The sequence below is a fragment of the Armigeres subalbatus genome, chromosome 3 (genome assembly GCF_024139115.2).
Source record: "Armigeres subalbatus isolate Guangzhou_Male chromosome 3, GZ_Asu_2, whole genome shotgun sequence".
Classification (NCBI taxonomy): Eukaryota; Metazoa; Arthropoda; class Insecta; order Diptera; family Culicidae; genus Armigeres; species Armigeres subalbatus.
The window spans coordinates 142083849-142105838 of record NC_085141.1 but is presented as its reverse complement, the minus strand read 5'-3'; the positions used below and the strand labels follow the sequence as shown (position 1 = coordinate 142105838).

The window sequence follows — 21990 nt, the reverse complement described above, 5'->3', positions numbered from 1 at the left end:
TGTTTTGAGCCTGGAACACTCAACCCAAGAAGGCATAACCAAAATCGGCAACTGCTAGTCGTCAAGAGTCAAAATATGTAAATATGTTAGAAAAAGTTTAATATTTTCTGATTTTGATGCTGAAAGGATGTTTTGAGCCTGGAACACTCAACCCAAGAAGGCATAACCAAAATCGGCAACTGTTAGTCATCAAGAGTCAGAATGTGTAAATATGTTAGAAAAAGTTTAATATTTTCTGATTTTGATGCTGAAAGGATGTTTTGAGCCTGGAACACTCAACCCAAGAAGGCATAACCAAAATCGGCAACTGTTAGTTAACAAGAGTCAGAATGTGTAAATATGTTAGAAAAAGTTTAATGTTTTCTGATTTTGATGCTGAAAGGATGTTTTGAGCCTGGAACACTCAACCCAAGAAGGCATAACCAAAATCGGCAACTGTTAGTCATCAAGAGTCAGAATGTGTAAATATGTTAGAAAAAAGTTCAATATTTTCTGATTTTGATGCTGAAAGGATGTTTTGAGCCTGGAACACTCAACCCAAGAAGGCATAACCAAAATCGGCAACTGTTAGTTAACAAGAGTCAGAATGTGTAAATATGTTAGAAAAAGTTTAATGTTTTCTGATTTTGATGCTGTAAAGGATGTTTTGAGCCTGGAACACTCAACCCAAGAAGGCATAACCAAAATCGGCAACTGCTAGTCGTCAAGAGTCAGAATGTGTAAGTATGTTAGAAAAAGCTTAATATTTTCTGATTTTGATGCTCAAAGGATGTTTTGAGCCTGGAACACTCAACCCAAGAAGGCATAACCAAAATCGGCAACTGCTAGTCGTCAAGAGTCAGAATGTGTAAGTATGTTAGAAAAAGCTTAATATTTTCTGATTTTGTCGATCTGATCTAAGTCGAGTCAAGTACGAGACACTGAAGACGGCCTTACTGTTGAGGTCGAAATACGTATCTGTCAAGATACAATTAAGTGGTGGAATTCAATGGGATTGTATTAACTCGTCTTATGACAAGGGATGTTAGAAAAAGTTTAATATTTTCTGATTTTGATGCTGAAAGGATGTTTTGAGCTTTTAACACTCAACCCAAGAAGGCATAACCAAAATTGGCAACTGTTAGTCATCAAGAGTCAGAATGTGTAAATATGTTAGAAAAAGTTCAATATTTTCTGATTTTGATGCTGAAAGGATGTTTTGAGCCTGGAACACTCAACCAAGAAGGCATAACCAAAATCGGCAACTGTTAGTTAACAAGAGTCAAAATATGTTAATATGTCAGAAAAAGTTTAATATTTTCTGATTTTGATGCTGAAAGGATGTTTTGAGCCTGGAACTCAACCCAAGAAGGCATAACCAAAATCGGCAACTGTTAGTCATCAAGAGTCAGAATGTGTAAATATGTTGGAAAAAGTTTAATATTTTCTGATTTTGATGCTGAAAGGATGTTTTGAGCCTGGAACACTCGACCAAAGAAGGCATAACCAAAATCGGTAACTGTTAGTTAACAAGAGTCAGAATGTGTAAATATGTTAGAAAAAGTTTAATGTTTTCTGATTTTGATGCTGAAAGGATGTTTTGAGCCTGGAACACTCAACCCAAGAAGGCATAACCAAAATCGGCAACTGTTAGTCATCAAGAGTCAGAATGTGTAAATATGTTAGAAAAAAGTTCAATATTTTCTGATTTTGATGCTGAAAGGATGTTTTGAGCCTGGAACACTCAACCAAGAAGGCATAACCAAAATCGGCAACTGTTAGTTAACAAGAGTCAAAATATGTTAATATGTCAGAAAAAGTTTAATATTTTCTGATTTTGATGCTGAAAGGATGTTTTGAGCCTGGAACTCAACCCAAGAAGGCATAACCAAAATCGGCAACTGTTAGTCATCAAGAGTCAGAATGTGTAAATATGTTGGAAAAAGTTTAATATTTTCTGATTTTGATGCTGAAAGGATGTTTTGAGCCTGGAACACTCGACCAAAGAAGGCATAACCAAAATCGGCAACTGTTAGTTAACAAGAGTCAGAATGTGTAAATATGTTAGAAAAAGTTTAATGTTTTCTGATTTTGATGCTGAAAGGATGTTTTGAGCCTGGAACACTCAACCCAAGAAGGCATAACCAAAATCGGCAACTGTTAGTCATCAAGAGTCAGAATGTGTAAATATGTTAGAAAAAGTTTAATATTTTCTAATTTTGATGCTGAAAGGATGTTTTGAGTCTGGAACACTCAACCCAAGAAGGCATAACCAAAATCGGCAACTGTTATTCATCAAGAGTCAAAATATGTAAATATGTTAGAAAAAGTTTAATATTTTCTGATTTTGATGCTGAAAGGATGTTTTGAGTCTGGAACACTCAACCCAAGAAGGCATAACCAAAATCGGCAACTGTTATTCATCAAGAGTCAAAATATGTAAATATGTTAGAAAAAGTTTAATATTTTCTGATTTTGATGCTGAAAGGATGTTTTGAGTCTGGAACACTCAACCCAAGAAAGCATAACCAAAATCAGCAACTGTTAGTTAACAAGAGTCAAAATGTGTAAATATGTTTCAAAAAGTTTAATATTTTCTGATTTTGATGCTGAAAGGATGTTTTGAGTCTGAAACACTCAACCCAAGAAGGCATAACCAAAATCGGCAACTGTTATTCATCAAGAGTCAAAATATGTAAATATGTTAGAAAAAGTTTAATATTTTCTGATTTTGATGCTGAAAGGATGTTTTGAGTCTGGAACACTCAACCCAAGAAAGCATAACCAAAATCAGCAACTGTTAGTTAACAAGAGTCAAAATGTGTAAATATGTTTCAAAAAGTTTAATATTTTGGGATCTTGATGCTGAAAGGTTGTTTTGGGGCGGGAACACTCAATCAAAGAAGGAAGAACAAAAATCGGCAACTGTTAGTTATTGATAGTCGGAGTGTTTAAATATGGGTGTGTAAGAAAAATTTCTATAGTTTATGGTTTTGATGCTGGAATGATGTTTTGAACCTGGTAAACCCATCTCAAAAAGTAGGTAGCACGTCCTTAAGATTGAGGAAATTGACAAGAGTAGAGGAGAAGGTGAATGTAGAGATTGTATGATGTAGAACAAAAATGTATGCAGCTCATTTTGGGAGTTGTCTGAATAGGTTTGAATGAATGGAATTGAGTATTCGTACTTGAGCGTGTATGCAAAGAGTGAGTACGAATCAAGTCAGTTTTGAAACGGTTGCGTTGACAGACGGACGTGAGATCACGACAGCATCTTCATTAATTTTATACAAAAGCCACCATTTTATACAAAAGGATGATCCGACTATCCGAAATAATCTTTCTTCAAAGTACAAAACTCAATCGTAAATAGCGAATTTGATAGCGCGTCGGAGGGAGATGATGCAGTAAATTTGAATGGATGGAATCACTAACAGCAACCAAGCTACCACGCCAAACCCGATGCCACCGAAACAGTCCATTAACGCAATTAACTCTTTCTTTCCATAAAATGTTGTTCCTGAGAAGAACCAATTTTTTTTCCCAATGCGCCTTTCCAATAACTAACTGCATCTAATCGCTTGTCGAACCCTTGCGTTGCAACTGTCCGACCGCTCTAAAATTTAAAATAAATTTTCAGCATTGCCACACTGCCACCCACTCCTTCGTGCTGCTGTGTCCGTTCCGCTACTCGAATGTCAAACCGCTCGAATCAAAATGGCTCGCGCGCGCCGGACAGCAGCTTTCTTGTATTCAATAGATTAAGCCCATTAGCCCCGCCCCTTTGTGATCTGATATGGGTGTAAATATAATGTGCACTCATAACGATTAATGAAGGGGCGGGGCTAATGGAATTACTCCATTAGATATAAGAAAGCTGCTTTCCGGCGCGCGAGCCATTTTGATCGGGCTTCCGCAGACAACATACCGTTTGGAGAATGACAAGTTCTAAGAATCCTATGAAATTTTCTCGCAAGATTCTGAATTGGGTATGAGATGTTGTTTATCTCAGATGCGTTTTATTGCGAGGAATAACAACAGAAATTTTACTCAAGACGAAGTTTCTTCATATTACAAAACATTATCTCTTGGCATCTGTCTGTCCGAGCGACGTTCACCGATGGGTGGTTGCTGTAGATAGTTTCCACTGAGGTGGCGTCTTCTTTGATTTTATACAAAAGCCAACATTGTATACAAAAGAAGGTTGATCCGACTATCCGAAATAATCTTTCTTCAAAGTACAAAACTCAATCGTTAATAGCGAATTTGATAGCGCCTCGAAGGGAGAAGATGCAGTAAATTTGAATGGATGGAATCACTAACAGCCACCAAGCTACCACGCCAAACCCGATGCCACCGAAGCAATCCATTTTCGCAATTAACTCTTTCTTTCCATACACTGTTGGTCCTGAGAAGAACCATTTTTCATTTCCCAATGCGACTTTCCAATAACTAATTGCATCCAAACGCTTGAAGGCACCTTGCGATGAAACTGTCCGACCGCCACTTTATGATTTTTCGCTAAGCCTTCAAAATTTGGAATAAATTTCCGCATTGCCACTGCCACCCACGCCTTCATGCTGCTGTGTCAGCTCCGCTGCATCGAATGTCGAACCGCTCTTTGTGGAATCCCGATCAAAATGGCTCGCGCGCGCAGAACAGCAGCTCTCTTGTATTTAATAAATTAAGCCCGTTAGCCCCGCGCCTTTGTGATATGATGTGGGTGCAAATAAAATGTGCCCTCATAACGATTAATGAAGAAGCGGGGCTAATGGAATGACTTCATTAGATATAAGAAAGCTGGTTTTCGGCGCGCGCGAGCCATTTTGATGGAAATTCCGCAGACAATGGAGAATGTTATTTGCCACTGCCTTGCAAGCGGGAAAAAATGCAAAAATTAATAAGAGATTTTAAAAAATTAGGTTTTACGTAAAACAAATCAAAACAAGGCACGTTACATTTTTAGCGAAGAGTCCTAGTTGGAAAATGTATCACAAATAAAAAAAAAATTGTTTTGCACTTTTTTCCCAAGCAATTTTGTCAAAAATCCAAAAACCAAATATATAAGACAGGTGAAGTATTTTTCACGCTAATCACGCCATAATCTAACACATGAGATTCAAAATAATTATTACCAATGGGAAAAGGTATATCTTTGCCGTCATTTTTCAACGAATTATAACTGAAAATCCATCTTCCACTCGAAACTTACGATCTATTCGTAAAAAGTCGTTCTCAAATTGACATTTCAATTTTTATGGCTCATATTCATCTGGGGGATTACTAGGTAGTAAATATAGTCACTGCATGGGAAATAATAAGTAGAGCTCTTGTTAATAAACAGAAAAACATATAATTTGTTGGTGGCAATATAATTTCCACAGCCTTATAAATGGTTAAACCTCTCTTTGCGGAATCCAGATCAGAATGGGTCGAGCGCTGGAAAGCAGCTTTCTTGTATTCAATAAATTAAGCCCGTAAATTTGAATGGATGCAATCACTAACAGAAACCAAGCTTCCACGCCAAACGCCGATGCCACCGAAACAGTCCATTTTCGCAATTACCTCTTTCTTTTCATAAAATGTTGGTCCTGAGAAGAACCAATTTTCTTTTCCCAATTTTCATTCCAATAACTGCATCCAATCGCTTGTCGACACCTTGCGTTGCAACTGTCCGACCGCCACTTGATGATTTGCACCTTTGAGTTTTGTGAATTGATACCACTTTTTCAAATTCGTTCATGAATGATCTCGTGTTCCTTCCAGGGTTGTACACACCTAGGCACTTTATATTATAATCAAGTAATTTTATCAAGAGAAAATTGTAATCCTCTACGCAGCTTTTAGATATCAATTGACTTCTCAATCCAGATTGAACGAAAATAGACACTCCTCCACCGCGATTACTTCTACAGGAGTGATACGCATTAGAGGCCTGAATAATTCAGGCCTCTAATACGCATCATACCCTGATAAGTTACAGATTTCTCCCTCATACAACCATGTCTCAGTAAAGACAACTACTTGCACAGTTCCTTGTCAATCTAGTATTAGTTGAAACAAATCATCCATTTTATTCCTACAGCTTCTTGTGTTTAGATGGATTATATTAAAAGAGTTACTAGATAATACGCAATCAGTAGAATAGCGTATATTAACATTTATAATACAATTTTCTTGAGCCATTGATAATCGTACATATGATAATAAAGAACATAATAGATTGAATAATTAGATTTTGAATTGAGCAGATCATGAACATCGTTTACTCGGATTATTTTGGAATTCTCATCTTTCCTCAGAAATACTGAGCCATTTGCAAACCAAACAAAGCGGTAATTGTAATCCTTCTTGAACTTCCGTGTTGCACCCAATATACGCTGGTTGATTGATGTAAGATGATGATTGATGAAACTTTGCTGTTTGACTCCGAGACCTATCTCTTCACACGTGATTGGACGTACTTTGATGGCATTCATAAATTGCTCCTTCACATAAACGGTAGTACACCGTACCAATACAGGTTGAATATCTTTCTGGTTCTTTGAAGACAGCCGCGAAACCCCAAGGATGTTTGCAGCATTAAACGGAATATCCAACAGTCTTGCGATACTTTCAACCAACATACATAAATTTTCATCATTTGTTTTGATCAGGTTCGATATGAGAAAGTTACTCTCCAGACTTTTCTGTTTGAGAACATTAACCTCGTAGTTCAACTCTTCCAGGTGGTTACGCTGGGTAGAATTGTCTTCCTTTAGGCATTTGATTTGCTCTGACGTAGAACGTATTTCGTTATCGTGCTAAGAGAGTGTGTGTTTAACGGATTCAAATTCATTCGAAATGAACTGCTGAGAGTCCTTCATCTCTTCAACATCAGATTGTAGCTTGCTGATAGCTCCATCAATACGGCTTGCCACACCGTCGATGCGTTGCATGGTTTGATGAGTCGCATTTGTGATATCTTGTTGGATGAGTTTACGAAGATCTGCTAGAGACAAGATGGAGCTACCTGCGCCTGTATCAGATGATGTTAGAGATCCAACATTAGATCCATCGTCCATTTGGACAATATTGTTTGGCACATTCATGGTGCGTTGTTGCTTGAGCTTAGCAGATCTGGTGGATGTATTCTGCAAAGTCGCTTCTTCAGGGGAACTGCTTGCCTGCCGTTTTGATTTGCTTCGTTTCGTCATTCGCGATGTTGAATAGTCAATACAAATAACTTGCCAGTAAATATAAGTGGCACGCTTCACCAGTATTATAACTCCGACAGTCGAAATGATTTCTCTATGCACATCACTTTAACTGTAGTGTTATTAGTGTGTTGTTTCACTTTTAGAAATTATCATATAGGCTTTAAATCACTTTCGCGAAGACTATGGCGATAAGGAATGTAATAATATCGTAAACTAATTTTCACGTCTACTCGACACAGTTTATTACTTTTTTCTTCTTTTGACAGAAGGATATCTGCATTAATGCTTAACAACCATTTGGTCGGGAAATGGTAAATTTATCTCTCGTATATACTGTTGAATCAACTTTGTTTTGACGTAGGACTTACGTCTCTCTTTACTATACCGGGTGTCATTTCAAAATATTCAAATCGACCGCGTTACGCTGTGTTGAAAGATTTTAAACGTTAATAGCGTTCGTCTCAGTGGACGAATTTCTGCGGTAAGCCCCTCAATCGACAGATTTCAAGTATGCCTTCCATGTCCATGCTTGGTAAGACCCGAAAAACTTGTTTCAATAGGCATGAAACTGTTTTCAATGAAAAATATTGAGATCAAGGGAACCTATAAATATGGGTACCGCATTATTCTTGCATCATTCCATTACCACGTTCTGATTGGTGCAGACACCAGCGAATGAGCAGTCGCTGGGTCTGCCGAGAAGCCATAAAATAGTGCAACGCGATTTTTTCCTTTCATTCTGACCGGGACAAGCCAAGCAACCGCATCATCGATTGAACAGCACTCACACCTTTTAGCAGGGAATGAAGTCTACACCGACCGCTTTTTCGGCTCGACACCATCGAAGCGACCATCATCAGCCGAAACCTAGCCAGTACATCAGCAGTCCACCTTACAGACCCGACAAAGCAGCAATGCTGAGCAGATACCGGTAGCAGCAGCAGAGGCGAGCCGAGACCGGCCGGCATTGGTGCTGAGCCGAGACAGGCTGAAGAAAAGCCACATGATGCAGCATGTAGGGTAAAGTGACCAATAGTGGACCCTCCAGCCATTTTTGCATTATTACTGCACAATGTCAATATTTTGCTATGAAATTCCATCGGGAGATCCTAGCTTACAGTCCTATGATTTGATTACATGCATTGGAAATGCTATGGAAAGTCAAATTAGATAATTGTTTACAATTCTATAAAAAATAAACACGAGAGTGTCTATTATAGGAATATTTTGGGGGGTCCATAATAGGGAAGAAGAACGTCCCGAAACGGGACATGAAAATCAAATGAAGTGTCGACTATAGGGAAGCAATTTCCTATTATGGATTCCCAGGGGGTCTACTATAGGGCGAATTCAGTTAGACTTTAAAATGTTAATTTCAACGAATAACGTCGTGTATTTGAGTGTTTTATGTATGTATCGTGAAGAGGGGATGCAGAGCTTGTTGTTAGATATCGAGCAGAGTTAATATGTTGAATATTTCTAAGCCTTATGACAGGAAGAGCAAAATTCCGCTACTAGGGGGTCCACTATTGGGCATTTTACTCTATGTCCAAAAAACAAACGGTTCTTCAGATAGTCAATAATAGAGATCAATATCAATGCTTTCAATACCCTTCGGGATAGAAATTATACTTGGGTGCCAAATCCAATATTCTAGAGATAAAATTTCATGCGTGATTTTCATAAATAGCATAAAAACTAACAGTGGATAATTTTTCTGATTTAACCGCGAAGTGGACGAAGGACTTCGCTTGACCATGCCTCTAAAGATTCATAAGATGTCCAAATCTCTCACGTAATCTTATTTGGATAAAAAAACACCAATAACAGCTCAAACATTAATAAACTATCAATCGATTTTTCATCAAATGTTGGATTTTTGGCATTGATAAAAAAATATGTAGATAAACATTGTTTGATACTGATCGCACACAAAGCGAACGTGACTGAATGATCGTCCCATGTTACCAATTCCAAATCTTAGCACCCGAAATCCCATGTCCGGGTGTTTCCTTCCTTCTACTACTAACAATGTTGTCTCAGAAAAGAACACGTACTTCCCACCTGAACTGCAATTCTAAGCTCGTTTGCCCGGCTTATTGGCCTGTATCTAGCGAAAAGTCCCGTTAGGAAATAGACGCCAGCAGCGAGCAACAAGCGTAAAAAAGAAGAAGCCCTTCTCGAACGCGTTGATGATGATGACGCTTTGGCTGACAAAGAAGCGGGATACAAGTCACTAGCTGATTGGCCCACCAATTGGGAAGCAGAGAAGATTCAAAATAAGGTATAAAAGAAAAGTGCATTCGTTCGCAGAGCATTCAGTCTTTTTTATACCATCACTAGAAATTCGCGGTTATTTGAAAAGATCATTTTCTTACTTTTTGCACTTAGCCGAGGCAAACAGCCTTTTTCAAGGCTCTAAGGGTCTGTCTCATTTGGAGAATTAAACTGAAATTAAACTTAGGGTCTGTCTCAATTGGATAATTAAACTGAAATTAAACTTAAAAGTGACATTTCAATAATTATCAAATAACCCTGCTCGCAGAGCAAGATTACTTTTGACAGATAACGAATCATTTTCCATCGATGTCCTATTGGAATTGCTTGGTAGCACCAGCCATTCTTATAACGGGGTGATTTTTTAATTTTCGAATTGTCACTTTTAAGTTTAATTCTCCAAATGAGACAGACCCTAAAAGTGACATTTCAATAATTATCAAATAACCCTGCTCGCAGAGCAAGATTACTTTTGACAGATATCGAATCATTTTGCATCGATGTCTTATTGGAATTGCTGGGCAGCACCAGCCATTCTTATTACCGGGTTATTTGCTAATTTTCGAACTGTCACTTTTAAGTTTAATTCTCCAAATGAGACAGATCCTATGTGCGGGGCTCTAAGAGTTAAAAATAATGTTCTCCTTCAGTCGCTATCGCACGGATTAGAAGGCTCTTCAGTGGAAGGGCTGAGATACAGTCTACATCCCCTGCTGAGCCAGCTTGTGGTTTATTTCAGGCAGTCCTTCAGTGGGAAGGTTGCCACTGTCGAGGCTAATATTTCGTGACCGGACAGATACTTCCTGAATTTTTTTGATGATTCTTGTTCGAGGTAGATTTGATTTCTGTGTCGGTTTGATGAGAAGATTTTGCCAAGGAATGGTATGCAACGCCGATTATTTTATCCAAAATACCTAATATTTATATACTCTTCAAGTGAATTCTACTCAAAATGAATGTATGAAAAATATATGAGTGGGGTTCTCAGAGCGAAATGTATGTATATTGACCATCGCTAATGAAACATTTTGCAGAAGCATTATGAGAACGATTTGCAAAAAATATGTTTGAGTACGAATTAGTTTTCTACTCCTTTTTTTGACCTCGTCCGGTCCGCTTCTGGTGGACGGGATATCAATTACAGGGATACTATAGAAAAAAATTATCGAAATTTCACTTAAAATTTAAGTGCATGGCCAAACGAAAATTCACTTAAATTTTATTTTATTTTCTAGTGAATTAAGAATAATGAGTTCCATCACTAATAAATCATTTAACTTTTACACCCGAAACTACATGGAAAATATCTGCATATGTTTTCAAGTAGCTTCTAAGTGAAAATTATTTTGAGTGTATACACTATCCACTTTTAACATCTCGATATGAGACCATCGATATAACCCAGCAAACAAAATGTGAGTCGTGAGCCATTTGTTAGGCACTAGTGAGTGGCTGAAAATTGAAAAAAAAAAACAAACGTTTGATCGAAGCGTTTGAACCTTGTTGATATTGTTTTTATTATTTCTCCACCGATGCACCAGACGTTAGTACTTGCGAGAAAAAACATGTCGTCGCGTCGGTGAAATTGTTCTCTTTTTAAAATAAAGTTCTCTAGAACAAAATATTATTCAAAAAGTCGCGAATTGTGTCGAAAAAGTATGTTCATACGCGAGTTCAATGGGTGCCGATAAAAATAATTAGCTCGGAATAGTCGGGTTCGTGGTCGCGACTTGCAAATCCGGACGTCGTCGTTGAAAAGTAGTTTTTACCAGTTTCGTTCCACTCGCGCTTCAGCTTCAAAGAACCAGCTAATCAGCCCACTTCAACACCCAGGAACGGTCAACTAAAAATTAAATAAAATTGCTCCCATAACTGTGATTTTATGCATATGCAAAGCGATGTGCGCGTGCGGTGAGGTTTCAAACACCATCGCTTGTGGGTCTGCTGAGTACTGCTGACGATGGTTGGTGACTGTGTAGTGACTGTGACTGTTGTGTAGTGTATGATTAGAGCCAGCAAACATTATCTTTACGGGAATGCAACGAGAGCAAATGACGATGACCAAGGTAAGCACGGTACCCCGTGCTGCTCGCTTTTCACCGGTACGGAGCGACTGGTCGGAGTTGTCGCCATGAACCCAGCCAACATCATCTTCGATACCAAGGTCCCAAGGTCAACGGAAAGCAAAAGAACCAAGTCGAATGCAAAAGAAAAATCAAACATTTTACCCGAGGAAATCAGTTCGATGGTGCAGATGAAAACCGTTGTCTATTTGGCAAGACGGTGTCCATTGTCCAATGTCGGTGCATAATAGTGCATATTTCAATTGCAATAATATGAAGAGAAGATCGCGAAAAAGTGTTTAATGTTTAAGCACCTACGCCTACTAAAGAAGTGTTATTATTTGTAAAATTATAATAGTGTAGTGTGTGCTCCGGGAAAACAACACGGGATCAAATTATGTATATGTATACCGTGTGGCCGTGTGCAGAAAGATTTGGCCAAGCTGGGAAGCAAGTATTATCGACAGCCAAGGCCAAGAGTGAAAGTAGAAGATCAAAGTAAAATGTTTTGGGGGAGTGCTTGAGAATTGTCGACTCAGTCAGAAGTAACTTCGTTCTAAAATGGCAATATACCCGACGTAGCTGGTAAACCTTGGAGCGCCTTCAAACGATTTACCAAAGGACAAATTCGGATGACAAGTCGTCTACGAGACCCAGATCATCGCTTAGGTCCAGTAGAAGAAAAGCGCCAGGTGCTCGGTATATCGGAATACTTCGTCGTTGCCGCCGTCTTGGTATTAAACGCGCAACGCGGGTTTCCCGCATGCACAAGGTAAGGTTCGAGAATCCAGTAAAAATCTTAGATGGTTCTGTTTTTCTATTTTTAATGGGCCTATCGCATATTTGTAACATGTGCATTTAAAATAAGTAGGTAATTGAATTAAACAGTGTAAACTGTTTACGAAGGCCGATTTTTGCAAATGCTGATTTGATTTAAAAGTTCGGCCCCTGCTGGTTTAACGATTTTTGCGAATGAAATCCTGGTGCTGATGTGTACTCGATTTTTTCACCGTTTCCTCGGTTAAGTTTGGGTAAAGATGTTGCCGGAATAGCATATTATTCCAGCATTCTAAAAATAGGCAAGATGCATTAAATTCGCAGGGTCGCACATATAACACAGTACTTGCAATGCAGATTCGTCCAGTTCGACATAACATTTCGAGATATGGTCTTCAGTAGGTACATACAATTCAATTTATCTCTGTCTGACCCTCATACACCCGAAACTACGGAACCGATCGGCTTGAAAACTTGTGCAGGGGGTTTTGGGGCCGAGGAAGGTTCTAATGACAGTTTGTGGCCCCTCCACCCTAAGGAATGGAGGCCACTCATACAAATGAAACACAAATTTCTACATAACTCGAGAACTTATCCAGTAAATGGGACCAAGTTTGGCATGTGGAGGTTATTACTTTTCAATAGTTTTGTTATGTCCTAAATTCAACGGTACTATTACAATATTTACTTTTACAGTACATTTTAACTGAGGACAATTCAATTTAAAAACAAGAGGCATGAGTAGCATAAAACAAGTATAACTAAAATTAGCTTTGTTTTGAGGCAAGAGTGCAAAAACACCCTAGATCTCAAATTGTCTTGAAGCCAATATTATAACAGGGGTTAGTGCTTCGATGAGCGGATTTGCAAATAACGGCGGAACTTATGCAGGAATTTGGCGGAACTTTCAGAGAAATTGCTGGCGGAACTTTTTAAGGAATTGCGGGCGGAACTTCTGGGAGAATTGCTGGCAGAACTTCCGGAAAAATTGCTGGCGAAACTTTTTGAGAAATTGATGATGGAACTTCTGGAGGGATTGCTGGCGAAACTCTTTGAGGAATTGCTGGCGAAACTTTTTAAGGAATTCCTGGGGAAACTTCTGCAGGAATTGCTGGCGGATCTTCCGAAGGAACTGCTGGCGGAACTTCTGAATCCTGACTGAATTTTTTGAGGAATTGCTGGCGAAACTACTGGAGGAATTGCTGCGGGACCTTTTGAGCAATTGCTGGCACTAGTAGGAATTTCTGGAAAATTTCCGGAGAAATTGCTAGTGGATCTTCTGGGGGAATTCATGGCGAAACTTTTTGAGGAATCGCTGGTGGAACTTCTGGAGAAATTGCTGGCGGAACTTCCAGAGGAATTGCTGGAAGAACTTTTTGATAAATTGCTGACGGAACTTGCGAAGGAATTGCTGACGGAACTGTTGGATGAATTGCTGGCGGATCTTCCAGGGAAATTCCTGGCGGAACTTCCGGAGGAATTTCTGGAGGAATTAATGGCGAAACTTTTTGAGGAGTTGCTGATGGAACTTCCGGAGGAATTGCTGGCGGAACTTTTTGTGGAATTGTTGTCGGAATTTTTTGAGGAATTCCTAGCGAAACTTCTTGAGGAACTTCCTGAGGAAATTCTGGTGGAACTTCCAGAGAATTGCTGGTGAAGCTTCCGGAGAAATTGTTGGTGGAACTTTTTATGGAATTGCGGGCGGAACTTCTGGGAGAATTGCTGGCAGAACTTCCGAAGAAATTGCTGGCGGAACTTTTTGAGGAATTGATGGTGGAACTTCTGGAGGGATTGCTGGCGGAACTTTTTGAGGAATTGCTGGTGAAACTTTTTAAGGAATTCCTGGCGGAACTTCTGCAGGAATTGCTGGCGAAACTTCTGGAGGAATTGCTGGCGGAACTTTTTGAGGAATTGCTGGTGGAACTTTTTAAGGAATTCCTGGCGGAACTTCTGCAGAAATTCTTGGCGGATCTTTTGTAGGAACTGCTGGCGGAACTTCTGAATCCTGACTTAATTTTTTGAGGAATTGCTGGCGAAACTGTTTGAGGAATTGCTGGCGAAACTACTGGAGGAATTGCTGCGGGCAGTGGCGTCGCGTAACCTCACTTTTTACCTGTGCACTGACACAAAAAGTGAAAATTTTAATATTTTGACAGCCCAAATGGAAAAGAAAATTATCAGAGTCGTTTATACTAATCAAAATCTAGTTATTCTAGGCACTTTCGCACACCAATTCTTTAAATTTAAACTCACTGCACAGGTAAATTGAGGTTAGGGAAACGCCACTGGCTGCGGGACCTTTTGAGCAATTGCTGGCAAAACATTAGTAGGAATTTCTGGAAAATTTCCGGAGAAATTGCTGGCGGAACTTCTAGAGGAATTTCTGGCGGAACTTTTGAGGAATTCCTGAAGGAATTTCTGCATTGCTAGTGGAAATTCCAGAGGAATTGCTGGCGGAGCTTCCGAAAAAAATTGCGTGAGAGAACTTCCGGAGAAATTGCCAGCGTAACTTTTTGAGGAATTGCTATAGCGGAACTTGCAGAGAAATTGATGACGAAACATCCGTGAGCATTGCTGGCAAAACTTCTGGATAAAACTTCTGGTAGAACTTTCGGAGGAATTAGGAGCTGCTGACGGAACTTCTGGAGGAAAACCTGACGGAACTTTTTGAAGAATTGCTGGTGGAACTTCTGGAGGAATTGCTGGCGGATCTATTGGAGGAATTGCTGGCAGAACTTTTTGAGGAATTGCTGGCGGAACTTCTGGAGGAATTGCTGGCGAATCTATTGGAGGAATTGCTGGCAGAACTTTTTGAGAAATTGCTGGTGGAGCTTCTGGAGGAATTGCTGGCGGAACTTTTTAAGGAATTCCTGGCGAAACTTCTGCAGGAATTGCTGGCGGAACTTCTGGAGGAATTGCTGGCGGAACTTCCGGAGGAATTCGTGGCGAAACTTCCTTTTTTGCTGGATAGTAATGGAAAGTTATGTAATTTATATCTGAGATGGTAATAAGATTGTTTTTGTTTTTTTTTGCGAATCTGATTAAATTGTTATTATAACTTTCAATTAATTATCTTAAGATAAATCGTCTAGCTCAAACCTTTGTGAGGGTATGTGGCGGGACCATCATCATCATCATCTTTATTACTCTCTTCGCGCATAGTCGAATGTAGTTTTGAGGTGCTTGTTGAAACTGTCTGTGCATTACTGAAACCCACGAGGGTGTAGATAATTCAAATATGCATCCGTTAGCGCATAGCCAAATGTAGTTTTGAGGAGCTTGCTGAAACTGTCTGTGCATCACTAAAACCCACGAGGGTGCAGGTAATTCAAATAAGCATTTCTTCGCGCATAGTCGAATGTAGTTTTGAGGAGCTGGTGGAACTCTAGAAGCAACTTCTATCGAGCTCCTGCATCAATTTCTGGTTGAACTCTTGGAGCAAATTCTAGCGAAACATGTGGTGGGACTCCTGGATCAATTTCTGGTGAACTCTTGGAGATATTTCTGGAAAAACGTGTGATGGAACTCCTGGGTCAATTTCTGGTGGAACTCTTGGAGGTATTTCTGGGGAAAGGTGTGATGGAGCTCCTGCATCAATTTCTGGTGGAAATCTTGGAGGAATTCTTGGCGGAACTCTAGAAGCAACTTCTGGCGAAACGTGTGATGGAATTCCTGGATCAATTTCTGGTGGAACTCTTGGAGAAATTTTTGGGGAAACGTGTGATGGAGCTCCTGGATCAATTTCTGGTGAAACTCTAGGAGCAATTTCTGGTGAAACTCTTGGAGCAATTTCTGGCGAAACATGTGATAGAACTCCTGAATCAATTTCTGGTGAAAATCTTGGAGGTATTTCTGAGGAAACATGTGATGGAACTCCTGGATCAATTTCTGGTGGAACTCTAGAAGCAATTTCTGGCGAAACGTGTGATGGAACTCCTGGATCAATTTCTGGTGGAACTCTGGGAGCAATTTCTGGCGAAACGTGTGATGGAACTCCTGGATCAATTTCTGGTGGAACTCTTGAAGGTTTTTCTGGCGAAACGTGTGATGGAACTCCTGGATCAATTTCTGGTGGAACTCTGGGAGCAATTTCTGGCGAAACGTGTGATGGAACTCCTGGATCAATTTCTGGTGGAACTCTTGAAGGTTTTTCTGGCGAAACGTGTGATGGAACTCCTGGATCAATTTCTGGTGGAACTCTAGAAGCAATTTCTGGGGAAACGTGTGATGGAACTCCAGGATCAATTTCTGGTGGAACTCTGGGAGCAATTTCTGGCGAAACGTGTGATGAAACTCCTGGATCAATTTCTGGTGGAACTCTGGGAGCAATTTCTGGCGGAACGTGTGATGGAACTCCTGGATCAATTTCTGGTGGAACTCTTGAAGGTTTTTCTGGCGAAACGTGTGATGGAACTCCTGGATCAATTTCTGGTGGAACTCTAGAAGCAATTTCTGGGGAAACGTGTGATGGAACTCCTGGATCAATTTCTGGTGGAACTCTGGGAGCAATTTCTGGCGAAACGTGTGATGGAACTCCTGGATCAATTTCTGGTGGAACTCTTGAAGGTATTTCTGGGAAAACGTGTGATGGAACTCCTGGATCAATTTCTGGTGGAACTCTTGAAGGTTTTTCTGGCGAAACGTGTGATGGAACTCCTGGATCAATTTCTGGTGGAACTCTAGAAGCAATTTCTGGCGAAACGTGTGATGGAACTCCTGGATCAATTTCTGGTAGAACTCTAGGAGAAATTTCTGGGGAAACGTGTGATGGAGCTCCTGGATCAATTTCTGGTGGAACTCTTGGACGTATTTCTGGCGAAACGTGTGATGGAACTCCTGGATCAATTTCTGGTGAAACTCTTGCAGGCATTTCTGGGGAAACGTGTGATGGAACTCCTGGATCAATTTCTGGTGGAACTCTGGGAGCAATTTCTGGCGAAACGTGTGATGGAACTCCTGGATCAATTTCTGGTGATACTCTAGGAGTAATTCCTGGTGAAACTCTTGGAGCAATTTCTGGCGAAACATGTGATAGAACTCCTGAATCAATTTCTGGTGAAAATCTTGGAGGTATTTCTGAGGAAACATGTGATGGAACTCCTGGATCAATTTCTGGTGGAACTCTTGAAGGTATTTCTAGGGAAACGTGTGATGGAACTCCTGGATCAATTGATGGTGGAACTCTAGAAGCAATTTCTGGTGAAACGTGTGATGGAACTCCTGGATCAATTCCTGGTGGAACTCTTGGAGGTATTTCTGGGGAAACGTGTAATGGAGCTCCTGGATCAATTTCTGGTGGAACTCTTGGACGTATTTCTGGCGAAACGTGTGATGGAACTCCTGGATCAATTTCTGGTGGAACTCTTGAAGGTTTTTCTGGCGAAACGTGTGATGGAACTCCTGGATCAATTTCTGGTGGAACTCTTGGAGGTATTTCTGAGGAAACATGTGATGGAACTCCTGGATCAATTTCTGGTGGAACTCTTGAAGGTTTTTCTGGCGAAACGTGTGATGGAAATCCTGGATCAATTTCTGGTGGAACTCTAGAAGCAATTTCTGAGGAAACGTGTGATGGAACTCCTGGATCAATTTCTGGTGGAACTCTGGGAGCAATTTCTGGCGAAACGTGTGATGAAACTCCTGGATCAATTTCTGGTGGAACTCTGGGAGCAATTTCTGGCGAAACGTGTGATGAAACTCCTGGATCAATTTCTGGTGGAACTCTTGAAGGTTTTTCTGGCGAAACGTGTGATGGAACTCCTGGATCAATTTCTGGTGGAACTCTAGAAGCAATTTCTGGGGAAACGTGTGATGGAACTCCAGGATCAATTTCTGGTGGAACTCTGGGAGCAATTTCTAGCGAAACGTGTGATGAAACTCCTGGATCAATTTCTGGTGGAACTCTTGAAGGTATTTCTGGGAAAACGTGTGATGGAACTCCTGGATCAATTTCTGGTAGAACTCTTGGAGAAATTTCTGGGGAAACGTGTGATGGAGCTCCTGGATCAATTTCTGGTGGAACTCTTGGACGTATTTCTGGCGAAACGTGTGATGGAACTCCTGGATCAATTTCTGGTGGAAATCTTGGAGGTATTTCTGGGGAAACGTGTAATGGAACTCTTGGAGGTATTTCTGGGGAAACGTGTGATGGAACTCCTGGATCAATTTCTGGAGGAACTCTAGGAGCAATTTCTTGCGAAACGTGTGATGGAACTCGTGGATCAATTTCTGATAAAACTCCTGGATCAATTTCTGGTGGAACTCTAAAAGCAATTTCTGGCGAAACGTGTGATAGAATTCCTGGATCAATTTCTGGTGGAACTGTTGGAGCAATTTCTGGCGAAACGTGCGAAGGAACTCTTGGAGCCATTTTTGGCGAAACGTGTGATGGAACTCCTGGATCAATTTCTGGTGGAACTCTTGGAGGTATTTCTGGGGAAACGTGTGATGGAACTCCTGGATCAATTTGTGGTGGAACTCTTGGACGTATTTCTGGCGAAACGTGTGATGGAACTCCTGGATCAATTTCTGGTGGAAATCTTGAAGGTATTTCTTGGGAAACGTGTAATGGAACTCCTGGATCAATTTCTGGTGGAACTCTTGGAGGTATTTCTGGGGAAACGTGTGATGGAACTCCTGGATCAATTTCTGGAGGAACTCTAGGAGCAATTTCTGGCGAAACGTGTGACGGAACTCCTGGATCAATTTCTGATAAAACTCCTGGATCAATTTCTGGTGGAACTCTAGAAACAACTTCTGGCGAAACGTGTGATAGAATTCCTGGATCAATTTCCGATAAAACTCCTGGATCAATTTCTGGTGGAACTCTAGAAGCAATTTCTGGCGAAACGTGTGATAGAATTCCTGGATCAATTTCTGGCGGAACTGTTGGAGCAATTTCTGGCGAAACGTGCGAAGGAACTCTTGGAGCCATTTCTGGCGAAACGTGTGATGGAACTCCTGGATCAATTTCTGGTGGAACTCTTGGAGGTATTTCTGGGGAAACGTGTGATGGAACTCCTGGATCAATTTCTGGAGGAACTCTAGGAGCAATTTCTGGCGAAACGTGTGACGGAACTCCTGGATCAATTTCTGATAAAACTCCTGGATCAATTTCTGGTGGAACTCTAGAAACAACTTCTGGCGAAACGTGTGATAGAATTCCTGGATCAATTTCTGGCGGAACTGTTGGAGCAATTTCTGGCGAAACGTGCGAAGGAACTCTTGGAGCCATTTCTGGCGAAACGTGTGATGGAACTCCTGGATCAATTTCTGGTGGAACTCTTGGAGGTATTTCTGGGGAAACGTGTGATGGAACTCCTGGATCAATTTCTGGTGGAACTCTTGGAGGTATTTCTGGCGAAACGTGTGATGGAACTCCTGGATCAATTTCTGGTGGAAATCTTGGAGGTATTTCTGGGGAAAAGTGTAATGGAACTCCTGGATCAATTTCTGGTGGAACTCTTGGAGGTATTTCTGGGGAAACGTGTGATGGAACTCCTGGATCAATTTCTGGTAGAACTCTTGGAGAAATTTCTGGGGAAACGTGTGATGGAGCTCCTGGATCAATTTCTGGTGGAACTCTTGGAGGTATTTCTGGCGAAACGTGTGATGGAACTCCTGGATCAATTTCTGGTGGAAATCTTGGAGGTATTTCTGGGGAAACGTGTGATGGAACTCCTGGATCAATTTCTGGTAGAACTCTTGGAGAAATTTCTGGGGAAACGTGTGATGGAGCTCCTGGATCAATTTCTGGTGGAACTCTTGGACGTATTTCTGGCGAAACGTGTGATGGAACTCCTGGATCAATTTCTGGTGGAAATCTTGGAGGTATTTCTTGGGAAACTTGGAGGTATTTCTTGGGAGGTATTTCTTGGGAATTTCCCAAAAGTTCCTCCAGTAATTCCTCCCTAAATTTCTCAATGATTTGCTCCAGAAACTCCTGCAGAAGTTGTTCCGGAAGTTCTTCTAGGAATTGTTCCCGACGATCCTCAAGGAATTATTCCGGAAGTTTCTCAAATAAATTCTTCAGAAGTTTCTCCAGGAACTCTTTCAGAAGTTTTTCCAGGAACTTTTCCAAAAGGGATGTCCTTTTGGAATTCCTCCAAAAATTTGTCCAAAAATTCCCCCAGAACTTCCTCCAGGAATTGTTCCGGTAGTTCCTCAAGGAATTGGTCCAGAAGTTTCTCCAGTGACTTATTCAGAAGTTCTGTCAGGAATTTTTCTATAAGATTCTCCAGGAATTTCTTCAGTAATTCTTCCGGACGTTCTTCCACAAATTTTTTGGTGAGATCCTCCAGGAATTCCATAGAAAATTACTCAATGAACTGTCCCGTAAGTTCCCCCAGAAAGTTTCAGTGGAATCTTTGGAGGAACTTCCGAACGATTTTCTGGAGGAACTTCCGGGAGAATTCCTTGCGAAGTTTTCTAAGGAATTCCTGGAGGAACTTTCAGAGGAATTCTTAGTGGAACTTTTGAAACAATTTCGGGAGGAACTTCCGGCGGAATTTTTGGAGGAATTTCCACTGAAACGTCCAGAGCAATTCCTGGAGGAATCTCTGTAGGCTTTCCTGAAGGAAATATCGGAACAATTCCTGGAAGAAATTCTGGATAAACTTTTCGGAAGAATTCTTGGACGTACTTACAGACGAATTCCTGAATGAACTTCCGGGTAAATTTCTGAAGGAGTTCCAGAGGATTTCCTGGAGGCACTTCCAAATGAATTTCTGAAGGATTTGAGGAACTTACGGGACAATTCATTGAGAAATTTTCTATGGAATTCTTGGAGGACCTTCCTGAAAAAAAATGCGGAGGAACTCCCGGTAAAATTACTGAAGAAATTCCTGGAAAATCTTCTGGAAAAGCTCCTGTGAGAACTTCTGAAGGAGTTACTGGAGAAACTTCTGGAACAACTCCTTGATGAACTACCGAAACAATTCCTGGAGGAAGTTCTGGGGGAATTTCTGGACGAACTTCTGGAGGAATTCCTGAAGGATCTCCCGGAAGGATTACTGAAGAAGTTATTGGAGAAATATCTGGAAAAGTTCCTGAGGGAACTTTTTTTTGGTTGTTAAAGACAGGAACACCGTCTTCGACCACAGGTCGTACAGACTGAATAATTAACACATAGACAACGGACAGGACACATAACACCCAGTAGACTGGTGGAGGATTTTTCGATAACGAATAGTTTCCTTCTTACCGGAGCGGGAATCGAACCCTCGCACCATAGCCCATGCGTCTAGACGATTGACGTCGCTAACCACACGGCCACGAAGCCCACACTTCTGTCGGAGTTCCTGGAGAAACTTGAAGTGACTTGAGAAACTTCCGGAATAATTCCTTGAGGAACTTCTGGAACAACTTCTGCAAGAGCTCTGCGGAGCAATTAATTGAGAAATTTAGGGTCGAATTACTGGAGGAACTTATGGAGGAATTCCTGAAGGAACATTCGGAGGAATTCCTGGAGAAACTTTCGGAGGAGTTCCTTGAGGAACTTTCGGATCAATTTCTGGAGGAACTTCCTGAGGTATTCTTGGAGGAACTTGTGAACGAATTCCTTGAGGAACTTTTGGAAGAATTCTTGGAGGAATTTGTGGAGGAACTTCCTTAACAAAAATTTGCAAGAATTTGCGGAGCAATTCCTGGAGAAACTTCTTTATTGGAGAAACTTCTGGAGAATTTAATGAAGGAGT

At 40.7% G+C, this 21990-nt stretch overlaps 1 long non-coding RNA gene across 2 annotated transcripts in view; it reads left to right on the top strand.

The window, feature by feature from the left end:
• Window positions 1–21990, top strand: part of LOC134227979 (uncharacterized) — a 51460-nt gene that overhangs the window by 10110 nt on the left and 19360 nt on the right. The window contains exon 1 of one of the 2 annotated variants that reach the window (XR_009983810.1): window positions 11017–12290. The exons of the other annotated variant lie outside the window; for it this stretch is intronic. This is a non-coding gene — a long non-coding RNA (uncharacterized LOC134227979). Of the gene's footprint in view, window positions 1–11016; window positions 12291–21990 lie in introns of those variants that run through there. 2 annotated transcript variants of the gene reach the window in all.